Source organism: Oncorhynchus nerka, linkage group LG12 (assembly GCF_034236695.1).
Source record: "Oncorhynchus nerka isolate Pitt River linkage group LG12, Oner_Uvic_2.0, whole genome shotgun sequence".
Lineage (NCBI taxonomy): Eukaryota > Metazoa > Chordata > Actinopteri > Salmoniformes > Salmonidae > Oncorhynchus > Oncorhynchus nerka.
In genome coordinates this window covers 75128428-75147893 of record NC_088407.1, presented here as the reverse complement: position 1 = coordinate 75147893, position 19466 = coordinate 75128428, and positions in this window count along the sequence as shown.

Below are 19466 nucleotides of genomic sequence, written 5' to 3'. Positions count from 1 at the left end.
ACACAGTAGAACACAGCACACAGTAGAACACACCACACAGTAGAACACATCACACAGTAGAACACAGCACACAGTAGAACACAGCACACAGTAGAACACAGCACACAGTAGAACACATCACACAGTAGAACACATCACACAGTAGAAAACAGCACACAGTAGAACACAGCACACAGTAGAACACAGCACACAGTAGAACACAGCACACAGTAGAACACAACACACAGTAGAACACAGCACACTGTAAGCCTCAAATGCCTTACATATACTATTATCACTATAATAAACGTGTTTGTTCTTCTCCTGTAACCATGTATTCTCACTATAATAAACATGTTTCTTCTTCTCCTGTACACAAAGACGCACGCCTGTTTTCAAACAGGGATTCAGAAGGGCGATATTTCAAAGGCGACGCTTGAGAGACTGCTTATTTACAATATTTATACATTTAAGTATGGCGTGGCGATACTACTGTCTGTCTGTCTGTCTGTCTGTCTGTCTGTCTGTCTGTCTGTCTGTCTGTCTGCCTGTCTGTCTGTCTGTCTGTCTGTCTGTCTGTCTGTCTGTCTGCCTGCCTGTCTGTCTGTCTGTCTGTCTGTCTGTCTGTCTGTCTGTCTGCCTGCCTGTCTGTCTGTCTGTCTGTCTGTCTGTCTGTCTGTCTGTCTGTCTGTCTGTCTGTCTGTCTGTCTGCCTGTCTGTCTGTCTGTCTGTCTGTCTGTCTGTCTGTCTGTCTGTCTGTCTGCCTGCCTGTCTGTCTGTCTGTCTGCCTGTCTGTCTGTCTGTCTGTCTGTCTGTCTGCCTGTCTGTCTGTCTGTCTGCCTGCCTGTCTGTCTGTCTGTGTGTCTGTCTGTCTGTCTGTCTGTCTGTCTGTCTGTCTGCCTGTCTGTCTGTCTGTCTGTCTGCCTGCCTGTCTGTCTGTGTGTCTGCGGTTTGTGTGTGGGTTGCATGTCTTTGTGGGTGTGTAGGTGACAATGAGACTATGAAGAGAATCACTGATGAAAAAAAAGGCTACTTTTGAAATTCTATGATAATTGGCTTCTTAAAAGGAACGTATTTTAACTATGTCACTGCGACTGCTGCATGACAATGAATCTGTTTTGCTTCCTTGGCATCTGTGCCAATTACTTTATATGCTAATATATGTAAATTACTAAACATTTCAGATGCCAGTTATAAGTATATGCAAGTAATGTATTGTATTTTAAGTAATATTCTTTAAGCCGGTCAACAAAGCAAATGCATAAAAAAATCGAGGTGTGTATAATATTTTTCTTCTTGTGGTATTTTCCTAGGATGTGACAGTATTTGGGACACTGAAATAATGCAATGAATATTTACTCTCTAACTGAAACAGATATTCATGATAATGATAACAATTTACACCATAACTATTTTCTGCACAGTAAATTAAAAACAGTTAAAGGTATAGTTTCAGTATATCGAAGCCGAATGTTTACAGCACTACAATTCTAAACCATTGAAATGAGAACAACAATGAGTTTTACAATGCACAGAGTAATTAAGTCAAGAAACTAGTTTCTCCATCAACCTGAATATGTATTCAAATAAATAAATGTGTGTTTACTCATCAAACCGTGTGTATCCTGCCTTCATCTGTCCTATCTCAGTGGTAGGAGGGTTAGAAGGGATAGCTGTGGAATGGATTTCTTTATTCTCTCTATAGGGGACTAACATTGTTGTTAAGTAAATGTTAAAGAATGCACTTTAAGCACCTTACAGGGCCCGTTTTCTCTTAACATGAATTTCTATAATTATGAGTGCATTCAGTTTTTCCACTCCCGGTCTCTCTAGGGAAGCTGCATCAATAGAATGAAGGGCTTTAAGCATGTTGTTCTATTGTTCTACAGTACCTCGGTCTACTATAGTACTCTGCCCTACAAAAGCAAAATGCAGTAACTATGCCAACAGTGAAACTGAGAAAAATGGCATTAAAGTTATTTTGCTATCCAGCCAGATATGTTTTAGGTAGATACGTGATAATTCATTGATGTACATGCTATTATGAGTAACGTTTTGTGCATATCAACCATGACCACTGTTTTGACCTATGACCCCTAAAATGCTGACACTGCACTCTGCCTTTGTATGACCTTAAACAACTATATGGTTAATGCAAAGGCAAAGTGCAGTATCTTCTGGAAACAGTGTCAGAGCTCTAACTACATTCCAACTGTAGTTAGTGGTGTTATGTAGTTGTGTTTTCATGTTTTATTGTAGTAACCTTCAAGCTATTTTTCACCATAAGGTACAGTAAGGATTATTTCATCACGCAGAATGATTAAACACAGTATCTACAATCTAAATATGTTATTCTATCATTCTTGCTGTTTTTCTCTTTAACTTTGTATGGTAATTTATATGACTATACACAAAACGTTACTTCATTATAAGATGATACATCAGTGCATTATCACTTATCTACCGACAACATACAGTATTTGGCTGGAAGGCAAATAAACTTTAAATGCATTTTTCTCTGTTTCACTGTTTGCGTAGTTACTTCTATTTACCTTTATATGGCAGAGCAGTTAACTACAATCAAAACATGGTGAAACAAAGCCATAGTACACTAACTTCCCTTACTGCTGTTTGCTTTGGTTTTTACTACTGCAAATTCCACACTCCATTTTCTATTAAACAAAACATAATTGAACCAGGTCACATTGTTACAAGATAAAACAGAGCCTGATTTCAGTCTTAACTACATTTTGACCAAGAGTGTAGTTACTGTGTTTTTCCTTTGTAGGGCAGTACTGTATACCAGGTAGACTGGCTGCCTCTTCTACTTCTCTTCTATAAAACTCAACTGAAGATGTCACTATTGTATACAGAATGGATACACTGGAGAACCACAGAGAGATAGGTAGAGGGAGGGAGCGAAAGAGAGAGAGAGAGAGAGAGAGAGAGAGAGAGAGAGAGAAATGGGAGAGAGTGGGACAGACAGACAGACAGACAGACAGACAGACAGACAGACAGACAGACAGACAGACAGACAGACAGACAGACAGACAGACAGACAGACAGAGAGAGAGAGAGAGAGAGTGCGAGAGTGGGAAAGACAGACAGACAGAGAGAGAGAGACAGAGAGAGAGAGAGAGAGAGAGAGAGAGAGAGAGAGAGAGAGAGAGAGTGGGAAAGACAGACAGGCAGAGAGAGAGAGAGAGAGAGACAGACAGACAGACAGACAGACATACAGACAGACAGACAGACAGACAGAGAGAGAGAGAGAGAGAGAGAGACAGACAGACAGACAGACAGACAGACAGACAGACAGACAGACAGACAGACAGACAGACAGACAGACAGACAGACAGACAGACAGACAGACAGAGAGAGAGACTACTTTGGGTAAGAGTGTTTGCATATTCATCTGTACAAGCAAATGCAAAGCTGGATATTTTATTTTCAAACACATTTTTAAAGAACTCACTAAATGTATGAACTCACTGAAAGTATTCAGACCCCTTGACTTTTTCCACATATTGTTATGTTACAGCCTTATTCTCAAATTGATTAAATTAAATTAAATCACAAACCCCAAAATGACAAAGCGAATACAGGTTTTCATACATTTTAAAAATAAATACCTAATTTACTGAAGTATTTATACACTTTGGTATGATATTTGAAATTGAGCGCAGGTACATCCCGTTTCCATTGATCATCCTTGAGATGTTTCTACAACTTGATTGGAATCCACCTCATGTCCAAATCATGATTGGACATGATTTGGAAAGACACACATCTGTCGATATAAGGTCCCACAGTTGACAGTGCATGTCAGAGCAAAAAACCAAGCCATGAGGTAGAAGGAATTGTCTGTAGAGCTCAGAGACAGCATTGTGTCGAGGCACAGATCTGGGGAAGTGTCCTAAACAATTCTGCAGCATTGAAGGTCCCCAAGAACACAGTAGCCTCCATCATTCCTAAATGGAAGAAGTATGGAATCATCAAGACTATTCCTAGTGCTGGCCTCCTGGCCAAACTGAGCAATCTTGGGAGAAGGGCCTTGGTCAGGGAGGTGACCAAGCACCCGATGGTGACTCTGATAGAGCTCCAGAGTTCCTCTGTGGAGATGGGAGAACCTTCCAGAAGGACAACCATCTCCACACCACCAATCAGGCCTTTATGGTAGAGTTGCCAGACTGTAAAAGGTCTGGGTGTAGCTGGTGCAGAGGAGTCAGGCGCAGGACAGCAGAGATGAGTAATAAAAGTAACTTTACTCAAAATGACTAAATACATGTAGTAATACCAAGCCCACACAATAGGACCGAAATACATAAAACAAACACGCACAAAAACCATGGGGAAAACAGAGGGTTAAATAATGAACATGTAATTGGGGAATTGAAACCTTGGTGTGTAAAACAAAGACAAAACAAATGGAAAATGAAAAGTGGAAAACTGCCCTAAAGCGATGGGTGAACTCCGCGTGATGGTCCAACACCGCTTCTCCTTACCCCCATACGGCGTTGGCCCACTCCAGGGTTTTCCCTGAGAGACAGGAGACGAGGGTCGACACACTCTCACATCCCGAAGGAGCCGGGTGGACTGTCGCCAGGTAGAGTTCCAGCTGGAGTAGGAACCCCTGGCATCCGGCAGCTGTCCCATCATACTCCCTCGGGAGCGCGAGCCGAATCTACTGGGACCGGGTGAAGGAGGGGTGATCGGTGGTGGCTGTTGTAGTGGTGCAGGTGGAGGCGCTGGCAGAACTCCTCCTCTCTCCCATTGGTCCATCGTCTGCAGCACGCGATCCATGGCGGTGCCGAGATGTTGCAACATGGTCGCATGCTACTGGACGCACTCCTCGACCGCCAAAGGTGTTTTGTCTGCTCCTGCTGACTCCATTTTAACTACTTGGTGACAAGGGGCAGTATTTTCACATCCGGATGAAATGCATGCCCAAATTCAACTGCCTGCTCCTTATACCCAGAAGTTAAGATACGAATTTTATTAGTAGATTTGGATAGAAGTTTCTAAAACTGTTTTAATCATGTCTGTGAGTATAACATAACTTAAGTATCAGGCAAAACCCCGAGGACAAACCATTCAGATTTTTTTTTTTTGAGGTCAATCTCTTTTCAATAAACTTTTCATTGGGAATCCAGATTTCTAAGCGACCTTCTTGCTGTTCCTACCACTTCCACTGGATGTCACCATTCTTTAGAAATTGGTTGAGGTTTTTCCTTTGTGTAATGAAAAAGTATCCCGGTTCAAAACACGGGTCACTTCAAGTGTACTGTTAGATAGAGGCGCGTGACCAGAAAGGTAGCGTCAGGTTGTTTTCTTCCTGTATTGAACACAGATCATCCCTTCTTCAATTTGACTGATTATTTACTTTAAAAAATACCTAAAGTTGTATTACAAAAGTAGTTTGAAATGTTTTGGCAAAGTTTACAGGTTACTTTTGAGATATTTTGTAGTCACGTTGCGCAAGTTGGAACCAGTGTTTTTCTGGATCAAACGTGCCAAATAAATGGACATTTTGGATATATATCGACAGAATTAATCGAACAAAAGGACCATTTGTGATGTTTATGGGACATATTGGAGTGCCAGCAAAAGAAGCTTGTCTAAGGTAAGGCATGATTTATATTTTTATTTCTGCATTTTGTGTCACACCTGCAGGGTTGAAATATGTTTTCTCTCTTTGTTTACAGAGGTGCTAACCTCAGATAATAGCATCATTTGCTTTCCCCGAAAAGCCTTTTTGAAATCTGACATGTTGGCTGGATTCACAACACGTGTAGCTTTAATTTGGTATCTTACATGTGTGATTTCATGAAAGATTGATTTTTATAGTAATTTATTTGAATTTGGCACTCTGCGTTTTCACTGGCTTTTGGCCAGGTGGGACATATCCCAGAGAGGTTAAGGTGCGTGTTTCTGTAAAAGGTCTGGGTGTAGCTGGTGCAGAGGAGTCAGGCGCAGGACAGCAGAGATGAGTAATACAAATAACTTAACTCAAAATTACGAAATGCATGTAGTAATATCAAGCCCACACAATAGGACCGAAATACATAAAACAAACACGCACAAAAACCATGGAGAAAACAGAGGGTTAAATAATGAACATGTAATTGGGGAATTGAAACCAGGTGTGTACAACAAAGACAAAACAAATGGAAAATGAAAAGTGGATCGGCGATGGCTGGAAGGCCGGTGACGTCGACTGCAGAACGCCACCCGAACAAGGAGAGGGACCGACTTCGGCGGAAGTCGTGACACAGACGGAAGCCAATCCTCAGTAAAAAGCACATGACAGCCCGCTTGGAGTTTGCCAAAAAGCACCTAAGGACTCTCAGACCATGAGAAACAAGATTCTCTGGTCTGATGAAACAAAGATTGAACTCTTTGGCCTGAATTCCAAGCGTCACTTCTGGAGGAAACGCGGCACCATCCCTACTGTAAAAAAATGGTGGTGGCAGCATCATGCTGTGGGGATGTTTTTGAGCAGCAGGGACTGGGAGACTAGTCAGGATCGAGGGAAAGATGAACGGAGCAAAGTATAGAGAGGTCCTTGATGAAAACCTGCTCTAGAGCACTCAGGACCTCAGACTAGGGAGAAGGTTAATCTTCCAACAGGACAACAATCCTAAACACACAGCCATTACAATGCAGGAGAGGCTTTGGGACAAGTCTCTGAATGTCCTTGAGTGGCCCAGCCAGAGCTCGGATTTGAACACGATCGAACATCTCTGGAGAGACCTGAAAATAGCTATGCAGCGACGCTCCCCATCCAACCTGACAGAGCTTGAGAGGATCTGCAGAGAAGAATGGGAGAAACTCTCTAAATACAGGTGTGCCAAGCTTGCATGTATATTTACATGTAGTGTCATACCCAAGAAGACTCGAGGCTGTAATGGCTGCCAAAGGTGCTTCAACAAAGTACTGAGTAAAGGGTCTGAATACTTATGTAATATGTAATACTTATGTAATATGTAATACTTATGTAATATGTAATATTTATGCAATATTTCCCTTTTTTATTTTTAATACATTTGTAAAAATTCTAAAATCCTGTTTTTGCTTTGTCATTATGGGGTATTGTGTGTAGATTGATGAGGGGGAAAACAATTGAATACGTTTTAGAATAAGGCTGTAATGTTACAAAATGTGGAAAAGGTCAATGGGTCTGAATACTTTCACAACACACTATATAAAATCAAGCATATTTTTCTTGTTAAAAGTGAAATATTTGACCCCTGTCCATGTAATGATTTGCACACTAACATGATGTGCACAGTAAACCATCTGTATTCCACAACTTATTATCATGTCGTTAAATAAATAGGTTTATTCATTCAAGACAATGCAGTGGATCAATTGTAAAATATTGTATGCTCAAACACCTGAGTCAAATACCTGAATCTCTGAAATAGCAGATGCCATTGTGGAAGCCTGAAGCTATATCGTACAGTTTTTAGTTCAATGCACCATCCCAATGGAAATAAGGTTGGACTGGAGGCAGCTCTGAAGAATGGACACTAGCTGGCACAGCCACAAAGTCATAAAATCTGATTTTAAACCTAACCCTAACCCTAATTTTTACAATATAGACAATTTTGACTTTGCAGCTGGCCCATCTAGCGGAAATCGCTCAGATCTGCCTCCAGGGTATTCCTCCCAATAAACGTCAAGCTGTGTAAAAACAGAGAGCGAATTCTACTGCCAGACTATTCATTATAGCAATTATGAAAAGGATGTGTTGTGTTTAAGTCTCACACTTATTTTTAACTTTAGCATTTATTGTTATGGTGTTTTTCTATCAGTGTATTTTAAAATGATTAACATCAGCATATTGGGGGCAGTTATGATATGACAATTATATTGTGATGATTTTTCCATTTGGGAAGAAGCTGACAAATGGATAAACAGAGATAAATAAAGTCACAGGAATAAAAATAAGAGATTGAATATAAATACATTTAAATACAAATACATTTGCGTTCACACACATAAACTTGACCAGAGTTTCCGTAGTATAATGATGAGAACTAAAAGCAACAACTCTCTGGTAGGAGATAAGGGACCTCCTTCTTCTCTTCCTCCTCCTCTTTCTGCCTCGTTCTCTCTCTTGCTCTCTCACTTGCTCGCTCTCTCATTTCTTTCTCTCTCTCTCTCTCCCCGTTTCTCTCCCGCTCTCTCTTCCCATCTCACTCTCTCCTCATCTCTCTCTCTCTCTCTCTCTCTCTCTCCCTCTCCCTCCTTTCTCTCCCCATCTCACTCTCTCCTCATCTCTCTCTCTCTCTCTCTCTCCCTCTCCCTCCTTTCTCTCCCCATCTCACTCTCTCCTCATCTCTCTCTCTCTCTCTCTCTCCCTCTCCCTCCTTTCTCTCCCCATCTCACTCTCTCCTCATATCTCTCTCTCTCTCCTTTCTCTCTCCCTGTCTCTCTCCTGCTCTCACTCCCCATCTCGCTCTCTCTCCTTTCTCTCTGTCTCTCTCTCTCTCCTTTCTCTGTCCCTGTCTCTCTCCTGCTCTCTCTCCCCATCTCACCCTCTCCTCATCTCTCTCTCTCTCTCTCTCTCTCTCTCTCTCTCTTTCTCTCTGTCTCTCTGTCTCCCTCCGTCTGGTGAGCTCCTACACATATCCCTCTCTACATGTGTCACCAGTGGATTTTATCAGCTCTTTAATAGCAGTGTGAAAGCACACCCATACCTGTCATTGGTCATTAGGGAAGGGAGGACCCAGGGTTTAAGAGGGTCTTGATTAACATATTTTATCACAGTGTGTGTATGTGTGTGTGTGTGTGTGCGTGTGTGTGTGCGTGTGTGTGTGTGTGTGTGTGTGTGTGTGTGTGTGTGTGTGTGTGTGTGTGTGTGTGTGTGCGCGTGTGTGTGTGTGCGCGCATGTGCGTCAAGAGGTCTTGATTCTCACAGATGATCCAAGCAGACAGCTCAAGAGCAACTTCGAAATTGGATGTCTATCCATGTCCTGATGACGTCGGAAAATGTCTTCAAAACCGGCTCCTAGGGGCAACAGTGACAACTATTACCGTCAAGTAGAATTGGGTTTTGCTAGGGCGGTGAGGACAGAGTTGGTGGATGGGCATAATCCCATGACTCTGGATCAGAAGGATGTGGTGTCCACTATCCCAAACCTTAACCCTTCATTTAACCATTAGTAATGGATGCCTAAACGTAATGTTTTAACCCTTTTGAAAACCTTAATACTTCATTTAGACATTTGAAATTTGGAGCAACTTTGCACATTTTGACGTGAGTTAATAAAGTGACTATGCATAACAGAGAGTAGCAGCGTTGAGGGGGGAGGGGGGGGGGGGGTAATGCAAATAACCTGGGTAGCTATTTAATTAGCTGTTCAGGAGTCTTAAGGCTTGGGGTAGAAGCTGTTTAGAAGCCTCTTGGACCTAGACTTGGCGCTCCGGTACTGCTTTACGTGCGGTTGATGATTTTTAGTGCTTTCCTTTGACACCGCCTGGTATAGAGGACCTGGGTGGCTGGAAGCTTGGCCCCAGTGATGTACTTTGTCGTATGCACTACCCTCTGTAGTTCCTTGCAGTCGGAGGCCGAGCAGTTGCCATGCCAGGCACTGATGCAACCCGCCAAGATGCTCTCGATGGTGCAGCTGTAAAACCTTTTGAGGATCTGAGGACCCAAATCGTTTCAGTCTCATGAGGGGGAATAGGTTTTGTCGTGCCCTCTTCACGACTGTCTTGGTGTGCTTGGACCATGTCAATTTGTTGGTGATGTGGATGCCAAGGAACTTGGAGATCTCAACCTGCTCCACTACAGAGAATGGGGGCATGCTTGGTCCTCCTTTTCCTGTAGTCCACAATGATCTCCTTTGTCCTGATAATGTTGAGGGAGAGGTTGTTGTCCTTGCACCACACAGTCAGGTCTCTGACCTACTCCCTATAGGCTATCTCATCGTTGTCGGTGATCAGGCCTCTCACTGTTGTGTCATCAGCCAACTTAATGATGGTGTTGGAGTCGTGCCTGGCTGTGCAGTCATGAGTGAACAGGGAGTACAGGAGGAGACTGACGACACACCCCTGAGGATCAGAGTGGCGGATGTGCTGTTACTTACCCTTACCACCTGGGGGCGGCCTGTCAGGAATTCCAGGATCCAGTTGCAGAGGGAGGTGTTTAGTCCCAGGTTCCTAAGCTTATTGATGAGCTTTGAGGGCACTATAGTGTTGAACGCTGAGCTGTAGTCAATGAACAGCATTCTCACATAGGTGTTCCTTTTGTCCAGGTATGAAAGGAAAGTGTGGAGAGCAATAGAGATTGCATCATTTGTGGATCTGTTGGTGCGATATGCAAATTGGAGTGGGCCTAGGGTTTCTGGGATAATGGTGTTGATGTGAGCGATGACAAGCCTTTCAAAGCCTTTCCTGGCTACAGACGTGAGTGCTACGGGTCGGTAGTCATTTAGGCAGGTTACCTTAGTGTTCTTGGGAATGCGGCCTTGGGAATGTTGACCTGTTTAAAGGTCTTTCTCACATCGGCTGCGAAGAGCGTGATCACACAGTCATCCGGAACAGCTGATGCTCTCATGCATGTTTTAATGTTACTTGCCTCAAAGCGAGCATAGAAGTTGTTTAGCTCGTCTGGTAGGCTCGTGTCACTGGGTAGCTCTCGGCTGTGCTTCCCTTTGTAGTCTGTAATAGTTTGCAAGCCCTGCCACATCCAACGAGCGGTGGAGCCGGTGTAGTACGATTCAATCTTAGTCCTGCATTGAAGCTTTGCCTGCTTGATGGTTTGTCACAGGGCATAGCGAGATTTCTTGTAAGCTTCCGGAGCTTCCGCTCTTTGAAAGCAGCAGTTCTACCCTTTAGCTCAGTGCAAATGCTGCCTGTAATCCATTGCTTCTGTTTGGGGTATGTACGTACAGTCACTGTGGGGACGATGTCCTCGATGTACTTATTGATAAAGCCAGTGACTGATGTGGTGTACTCATCAATGCCATCGGAAGAATCCCGGAACATATTCCAGTCTGTGCTAGCGAAACAGTCCTGTAGTTTAGCATGTGCTTCATCTGACCACTTTTTTATAGACCGAGTCACTGGTGCTTCCTGCTTTAATTTTTGCTTGTAAGCAGGAATCAGGAGGATAGAATTATGATCAGATTTGCCAAATGGAGGGCGAGGGAGAGCTTTGTACTCGTCCCTGTGTGTGGAGTAAAGGTGGTCTATCATTTGTTTCCCACGGGTTGCACATTTAACATGCTGATAGAAATGAGGTAAAATGTATACGTTTCCCTGCATTAAAATCCCTGGCCACTAGGAACGCTGCCTCTGGGTGAGCATTTTCCTGTTTGCTTATGGCGGTATACAGCTCATTGAGTGCATTTTTAGTACCAGCATCGGTCTGTGGTAGTATATAGACAGCTACGAAAAATACAGAGCCCACCTGATGTGTCCTAGGGCCATGCAAATTTTACATTTACATATCAGCCCTGTTAAAACAAGCTCTGGTGGGTGCTTGTGAATTTCTTTCTACTGCACTGGGAGGTGTGGATGGAACCAATCTTGGTTATGTACTGGGTTAAGAGAAGAGATGAAGAGATGCTACAATGAGGAGTGGAACCGGATGGCGAAGCTCCACCCTCTCTCTTTGCAAGTTAGTGTCAATTCTATGGACCAAATGTCCCTTCCCCTTCTGAAATTCGAAAGATGCTAACACCTGCGAAATCGTGATTTGTCCAAATAACCAGTGACAAAAAAACAAAGCTCCCTAACTATTGCTGCTCATTAGCTATCGGTACCCGTAGTACACCACATGGCCAAACGTATGTGGACACAACTCCAAATTACTGGATTCGGCTTTTTCAGCCACACCCGTTGCTGACAGGCGTATAAAATCGAGCACACAGCATTGCAAATCTCCATAGACAGAACTTGGTAGTAGAATGGCCCGTACTGAAGAGTTCAATGACTTTCAATGTGGCACCGTCATAGGATGCCACCTTTCCAACAGATCGTTAAATTTCTGCCCTGCAAGAGAAGAAGAACTGTTAGTCGGGAGCTTCATGAAATGGGTTCCATGGCCGAGCAACAACACACAAGCTTAAGATCACCATGTGCAATGCCAAGCGTTGGCTGGAGTGGTGTAAAGCTCGCCGCCATTGGACTCTGAAGCAGTGGCAACGCGTTCTTTGGAGTGATTAATCACGCGTCACCATCTGGCAATCCTACTGACGAATCTGGGTTTGGCAGATGCCAGGAGAACGCTACCTGCCCAATGCATAGTGCAAACTGTAAAGTTTGGTGGAGGAGGAATAAGGGTCTGGGGCTGTTTTTCATGGTTCGGGCTAGACCCCTTAGTTCCAGTGAAGGGAAATCTTAATGCTACAGCATACAATGACATTCTAGACAATTATGTGCTTCCAACTTTGTAGCAACAGTTTGGGAAAGGCTCTTTCCTATTCCAGCATGACAATGCTCCTGTGCACAAAGTGAGATCCATACAGAAATGTTTTCTAGAGATCAGTGTGGAAGAACTTGGAAGAGCTCTTGTGGCTGAATGGAAGCAAGTCCCTGCAGCAAATTTCCAACATCTAGGGGAAAGCCTTCCCACATGAGTGGAGGCTGTTATAACAGCAAATGGGGGGACCAACTCCATATTAATGCCCATGATTTTGGAATGTGCTGTTCGACAAGCAGATGTCCACATACCTTTGGCCAAGTAGTGTATAAAGACAGATCTACGGTACCATTTATGTTTACGTAATCCGCCCACAAAAGATTAGGAAGGGACTATTCTTGATATAACGTCATCGTGATTTGACCCAATAAGAAGGCATGCTTTAACTCTGCCAAAACCCTTTCAGTTTTACAATATCTCCTTCGACTCGAACTGATTCCTACCGTCTCTGTCCACAACATGTCTTCACAAGCGTTCAATAAATAAGATCAGAATTACCTGACATGGTGTCTTTACAGGTGAATATGCATCCAGGCTATTTAAAACAAACTACATCTGTAGGTAAACTTTGCCAATTGCCTTGGCATTAGTTTTGTCTCTGTGTTTTAGAAGTGGTGTTGTATGCACACTCTTCTATTACACACTCAACTGCTTAGACAAAGCAGAGCAACCTGCCTCGGCTGGTCTCTTGCACTGTGACATGTCATTGAAGGCTTAAAAATGGGGATAGTAAAATAATAATGAACTGTTTGTTGTTTGTCTATGCTACCGCACGAGAATCTGGAACCAACAGGACCCTGAACAGCTTCTACCCAGTGCCATAAGACTGCTAAACAAGAATGCTAAATAGCTAATCAAATGGCTATCCATACACACATAACATGTGCACACATGTATACTGATGCCACACACACACACTCACGTACTTTCACACTCACCACATACACTGCTGCTGCTGTCTATTATCTATTCTGTTGCCTAGTCACTTTATTCCTACCTATACGCACATAGCTACATCGATTACCTTGTAATTACCTTGCTACCTCAATTAATGTATTCCTTGTGTCACTATTTCTATATATACTGTATATATATATTTTTTTTATCTCTACATTGTTGGAAAATAACCCATAAGTTAGCATTTCACTGTTAGCCTACACCTGTTGTTTACGATGTATTTGACAAATAAAATTTGGTTTGAAATGCCTTTGTTTATTTTTCAGGTGGTATGACGGTAGCACTTTTGTAAGGCATACTGAAATGTGAAGGAGAGAGAGAGAGAAAGAGAGAAAGTGAACTGGGTTGAGCCAGGTCGTAATTTGGAGCATTCTCCCCCTGCTCTGCATCACCTGTCTGTGTGTGTTTCAACTGACTCCATTCTCATACACTCTCACACTCTCCGGTTGTGGTAAATGATGCACTGACCATCACCACTAATGGTAAAGCGTCCATTTGTATGGAAGCCCGAGTAATCCGCCTGCAGGTTGTCGTGGAGAAGGATGGCAGGGCTAGGTCGCTGCAGCTGTGAGAGCCGGTGTTGTGAGAAGCTAAAAAGCTAGCTAGCTTGCAGTGTTTAGCCAACTTGCTAGCAAGGGAAGACAAGAGATTCTTCTTTTGCTTTCAACACAAATGAAAAGATGACAAATAAACCCCAGAAAACACCCCAAAAGTATTTTGTTTAGAAGTAATAACTAGTGATAACATGCTACTGTGAAACGGTAGAACCTTATGTTGCCAACTAGCTAACCATGTGACTTTTTCTCTGTGAACAAAACATGACGTTCTATGCTGAACAAAATTATAAACGCAACGTCGAAAGTTTTGGTCCCATGCTTCATGAGCTGAAATAAAAGATCCCAGAAATTGTGTATTCGCACAAGAAACTTCGTATTTTGAGAGCATTTTATCCTTTGCCAAAGAAATCCATCCACCTGACAGGTACGGTATATAATGAAGTAGATTAAACAGTATGATCATAACACAGGTGCACCTTGTGCTGGGGACAATAAAAGGCCACTCTAAAATGTGCAGTTTTGTCACAGAACATAATGCCACAAATGTCTCAAATTGAGTGAGCGTGCAATTAGAATGCTGACTGCATGAAAGTCCACCAGAGCTGTTGCCAGAGAAATTCATGTTAATTTCTCTACCATAAGCCGCCTCCAACGTAGTTTTAGAGAATTTGGCAGTACGTCCAACCGGCCTCACAACCGCAGATCACATGTTAGTACGCCAGCCCAGGACCTCCACATCCGGCTTCTTCACTTGCGGGATCGTCTGAAACCACCCACACTGACAGCTGATGAAACTGAGGACTATTTCTGCCTGTAATAAAGCCCTATTGTGGCGAAAAACTCATGCGGATTGTCTGGGCAAGCCTCAGCAGTAAGTGGGCCTGGCTCCCAAGTGGGTGGACATATGCCCTTCCAGGCCCACCCATGGCTGCACCCCTGCCCAGTCATGTGAAATCCATAGATAAGGGCCTAATGAATTTATTTAATTTGACTGATTTCCTTATTTGAACTGCAACTCAGTAAAATCATTGAAATTGTTACATGCTGCGTGTATATTTTTGTTCATTATATTTTTTAGCTGAGATGTAAATGAATACACAAGCAGAATATCGAACTGGGATAATGTTTTAGGTTACACCGCGAAGTAGAAAAATATTTGCCATGTCACATGGATAAATCAAATCAAATCAAATGTTATTTGTCACATACACATGGTTAGCAGATGTTAATGCGAGTGTGGCAAAATGCTTGTGCTTCTAGTTCCGACCATGCAGTAATTTATAACAAGTAATCTAACAATTTCACAACATCTACCTTATACACACAATTGTAAAGGAATGAATAAGAATATGTACATATAAATATATGCGTGAGCGATGGCCGAACGGCATAGGCAAGATGCAGTAGATGGTATAGAGTACAGTATATACATATGAGATGAGTAATGTAGGGTATGTAAACATTATATAAAGTGGCATTGTTTAAAGTGGCTCGTGATATATTTAGTACATCTAATTTTTAATTATTAAAGTGGCTAGAGATTTGAGTCAGTATGCTGGCAGCAGCCACTCAATGTTAGTAATGGCTGTCTAACAGTCTGAAGGCCTTGAGATAGAAGCTGTTTTTCAGTCTCTCGGTCCCAGCTTTGATGGACCTGTACTGACCTCACCTTCTGGATGATAGCGGGGTGAACAGGCAGTGGCTCGGGTGGTTGTTGTCCCGATGTCACAGACCTTCCTGTGACATCAGGTGGTGTAGGTGTCCTGGAGGGCAGGTAGTCTGCCCCCGGTGATGCGTTGTGCAGATTTCACTACCCTCTGGAGAGCCTTCCGATTGTGGTCAGAACAGTTGCTATACCAGGCGGTGATACAGCCCGACAGGATGCTCTCGATTGTGCATCTGTAAAAGTTTGCGAGTGTTTTTGGTGACAAGCCGGATTTCTTCAGCCTCCTGAGGTTGAAGAGGCACTGCTGCACCTTCTTCACCACGCTGTCAGTTTGGGTGGATCATATCAGTTTGTCCGTGATGTGTGCGCCGAGGAACTTAAAACCTCCCACCTTCTCCACTACTGTCCCGTCGATGTGGATAGAGGGCTGCTCCTCAGCGGGGTGGAGATGTTGTATCTGACCCTCACCACCTGGAGCCGACCCCAGTTGACAAGGCTGGGTCGAGACCCAGAGTCTCGAGTTTAATGACGAGTTTGGAGAGTACTATGGTGTTAAATGCTGAGCTGTAGTCGTTGAACAGCATTCGTACATGTTTTTACATTTTTATTTCACCTTTATTTAACCAGGTAGGCTAGTTGAGAACAAGTTCTCATTTACAACTGCGACCTGGTGAAGATAAAGCAAAGCAGTTCGACACAAACAACGACACAGAGTTACACATGGGATAAACAAAACATAGTCAATAATACAGGAGAACAAAATAAAACAAAAATTCTATGTACAGTGAGTGAAAATGAGGTAAGAAAAGGGAGTTAAAGCAATAAATGGGCCATGGTGGCGAAGTAATTATAATATAGCAATTAAACACTGGAATGGTAGATGTGGAGAAGATGAATGTGCAAGTAGAGATACTGGGGTGCAAAGGAGCAAGATAAATAAATAAATACTGTAGGGGGAAGGTAGGTAGATAGATGGGCTGTTTACAGATGGGCTAAGTACAGGTGCAGTGATCTGGGAGCTGCTCTGACAGCTGGTGCTTAAAGCTAGTGAGGGAGATATGAGTCTCCAGCTTCAGAGATTTTTTGCAGTTCATTCCAGTTATTGGCAGCAGAGAACTGGAAGAAAAGATGACCAAAGGAGGAATAGGCTTTGGGGGTGACCAGTGAGATATACAGTGGGGCAAAAAAGTATTTAGTCAGCAACCAATTGTGCAAGTTCTCCCACTTAAAAAGATGAGAGAGGCCTGTAATTTTCATCATAGGTACACTTCAACTATGACAGACAAAATGAGAAAAAAAATCCAGAAAATCACATTGTAGGATCTTTAATGAATTTATTTGTATATTACTGGATTTCCACTGCTCCAGAGTCCAATGGTGGCGCTTGGCATTGTGCATGGTGAACTTAAGCTTGTGTGTGGCTGCTTGGCCATGGAACCCATTTCATGAAGCTCCCGACGAACAGTTATTGTGCTGACGTTCTTTCCAGAGTGAGTGTTGCAACTGAGGACAGGTCCCATTCTGTGAGCCTGGTTTGTGTGGCCTACCACTTTGCAACTGAGCCATTGTTGCTTCTAGTCGTATCCACTTCACAATAACAGCACTTATAGGTGATCGGGGCAGCTCTGGCAGGGAAAGAATTTGAAAAACTGACTTGTTGGAAAGATGGCATCCTATGATGGTGCCACGTTGAAAATCACTGAGCTCTTTCAGTATGGGCCATTCTACTGGCAATTTTTGTCTACGGAGATTGCATGGCTGTGTTCTCAATTTGATACACCTGTCAGCAACGGGTGTGACTGAAATCGCCAAATCCACCAATTTGAAGGTGTGTCCCCATACTTTTGTATATATAGTGTATGCTGACTATGATGTTAGCTAATATGGTGACAACGATGTAGCTGTTAGCAGTAATGATATGAAGGTTTGGCTTGGAAAGGTTTTTTGTCCTGGTCACAGACAGCTGATGTGTTGTGCACTGAAGTCCACAAACGAAGGGAAAGGGTGATAGGAGGAGAGCTCGTAGACGAGAAGAAGAAATTATACAAGCAAAGTGATCATGCTATTTGTGTGGCTGTTATGAAAGTGAACTGTGTTTGCGTGTGATTAGGGGTGCATTCCTCAGATTTTGTTGTGAAAAAAATAAGCAAACGGAACGAAACGGGGATAAACATTGCTGAATTTGTCCAATGGAAACTCTTGTTTGCAACTGTAGGACTAATGATTACTCCCTAGATCAACTACATGCAGACAAGAGTGTGCAAGGCGGTATTGAATGTGTCACTGTCTGTCACTTCGATTACTCTCATTTCCCTTGACCTGTGCACCTACGTTGTGAAGTTTCATTCATAGTCTAGGTTGTAGCAACCTCATGATGGGTATAGGGAAAATTTGAGTATTATGTAGTAGCCTAAACCTATCAATGTTGCATTAAGCTGGGTGCATAGAATATGAATGACAGTCATCCAATATGTTGTAATAGAAAAAGACCATGCTAATTAAAACAAATAATTGCGTCCTCCCTCAACTTAAACTTACCGACCGCCACTGGTCCAAATGTATACCAATTCCGGGGTAGACACTACACTTAGAAAAATGGTGCTATCTAGAACCAAAAAGACTCCTCCTATGGGGACAGCCGAATAACCCTTTGGAAACTTTTTTTTGTAAAGAGTGCATGTCAACAACATTAATGAAATAATGACATGTAAACATTGTCTAGAAAGAGCTTTAAATCAGTAACGAACTCACATGATGATTATCAACACTCAGGAATAAAAAACACTACTCCTCAAAACCTCCATTCAATTTGGCCACAACATGCCTCATTCTCATGCCTCATTCTGTACTCTGTGTCCACACCTGGGGTGGCAGGTAGTCTAGTGGTTAGAGCATTGGTCTAGTAACTGAAAGGTTGTAAGATCAAATCCCTGAGCTGACAAGTTAAAAATCTGTCGTTCTGCCCCTAAACAAGGCAATTAACCCACTGTTCCTAGGCCGTCATTGAAAATAAGAATTTGTTCTTAACTGACTTGCCTAGTTAAATAAAGGTAAAATCAATTTTTTAAAATCCTATCAGGACAGTTCACATCACAGTCCAAACCTTGTGGTCTCATTCATAGACACTGCATCCCAAATGGCACCCTATTCCTTATACACTGACTGTACAAAACATTAAGAACTATTTCCATGACAGACTGACCAGGTAAATCCAGGTGAAAGCTATGATCCCTTATTGATGTCACCTGTAAAATCCACTTCAATCCGTGTAGATGATTTGATGTTTAAGCCTTGAGACAACAGAGAGGGTAAATGGGCAGGGCAAAATATTTAAGTGCCTTTGAATGGGGAACGGTAGTAGGTGCCAGGCACACCGGTTTGAATGTGTCAAGAACTGCAACCCTGCTGGGTTTTTCACGCTCAACAGTTTCCCGTGTGCATCAAGAATGGTCCACCACCCAAGGACATCCAGCCAACTTCACACAACTGTGGGAAACATTGAAGTCAACATGGGCCAGTCTCCCTGCAGAACGCTTTCAACACCTTGTAGAGTCCATGCCCTGATGAATTGAGGCTGTTCTGAGGGCAACAGGGGGTGCAACATAATATTAGGAAGGTGTTCCTAATGTTTTTTTATCCTCAGTGTATAGTGCACTACGTTTGACTAAATGTTTTAAAAACAATGCACTATATAGGGAATATGATGCCATTTGGAATGCAGGCACAGGCTCCTCTTCCTCTCATCCTCAAACTGAATTTAATAACGGGGGTGTTGACAGCTGGGCGCGGCGGTCCCTGCCGGGTTCAGGCATGGGGCAGCCATGATGGAGCACCATTCTGTTAATTACAGAGTACCTCTGGGGCTCCTCACCTG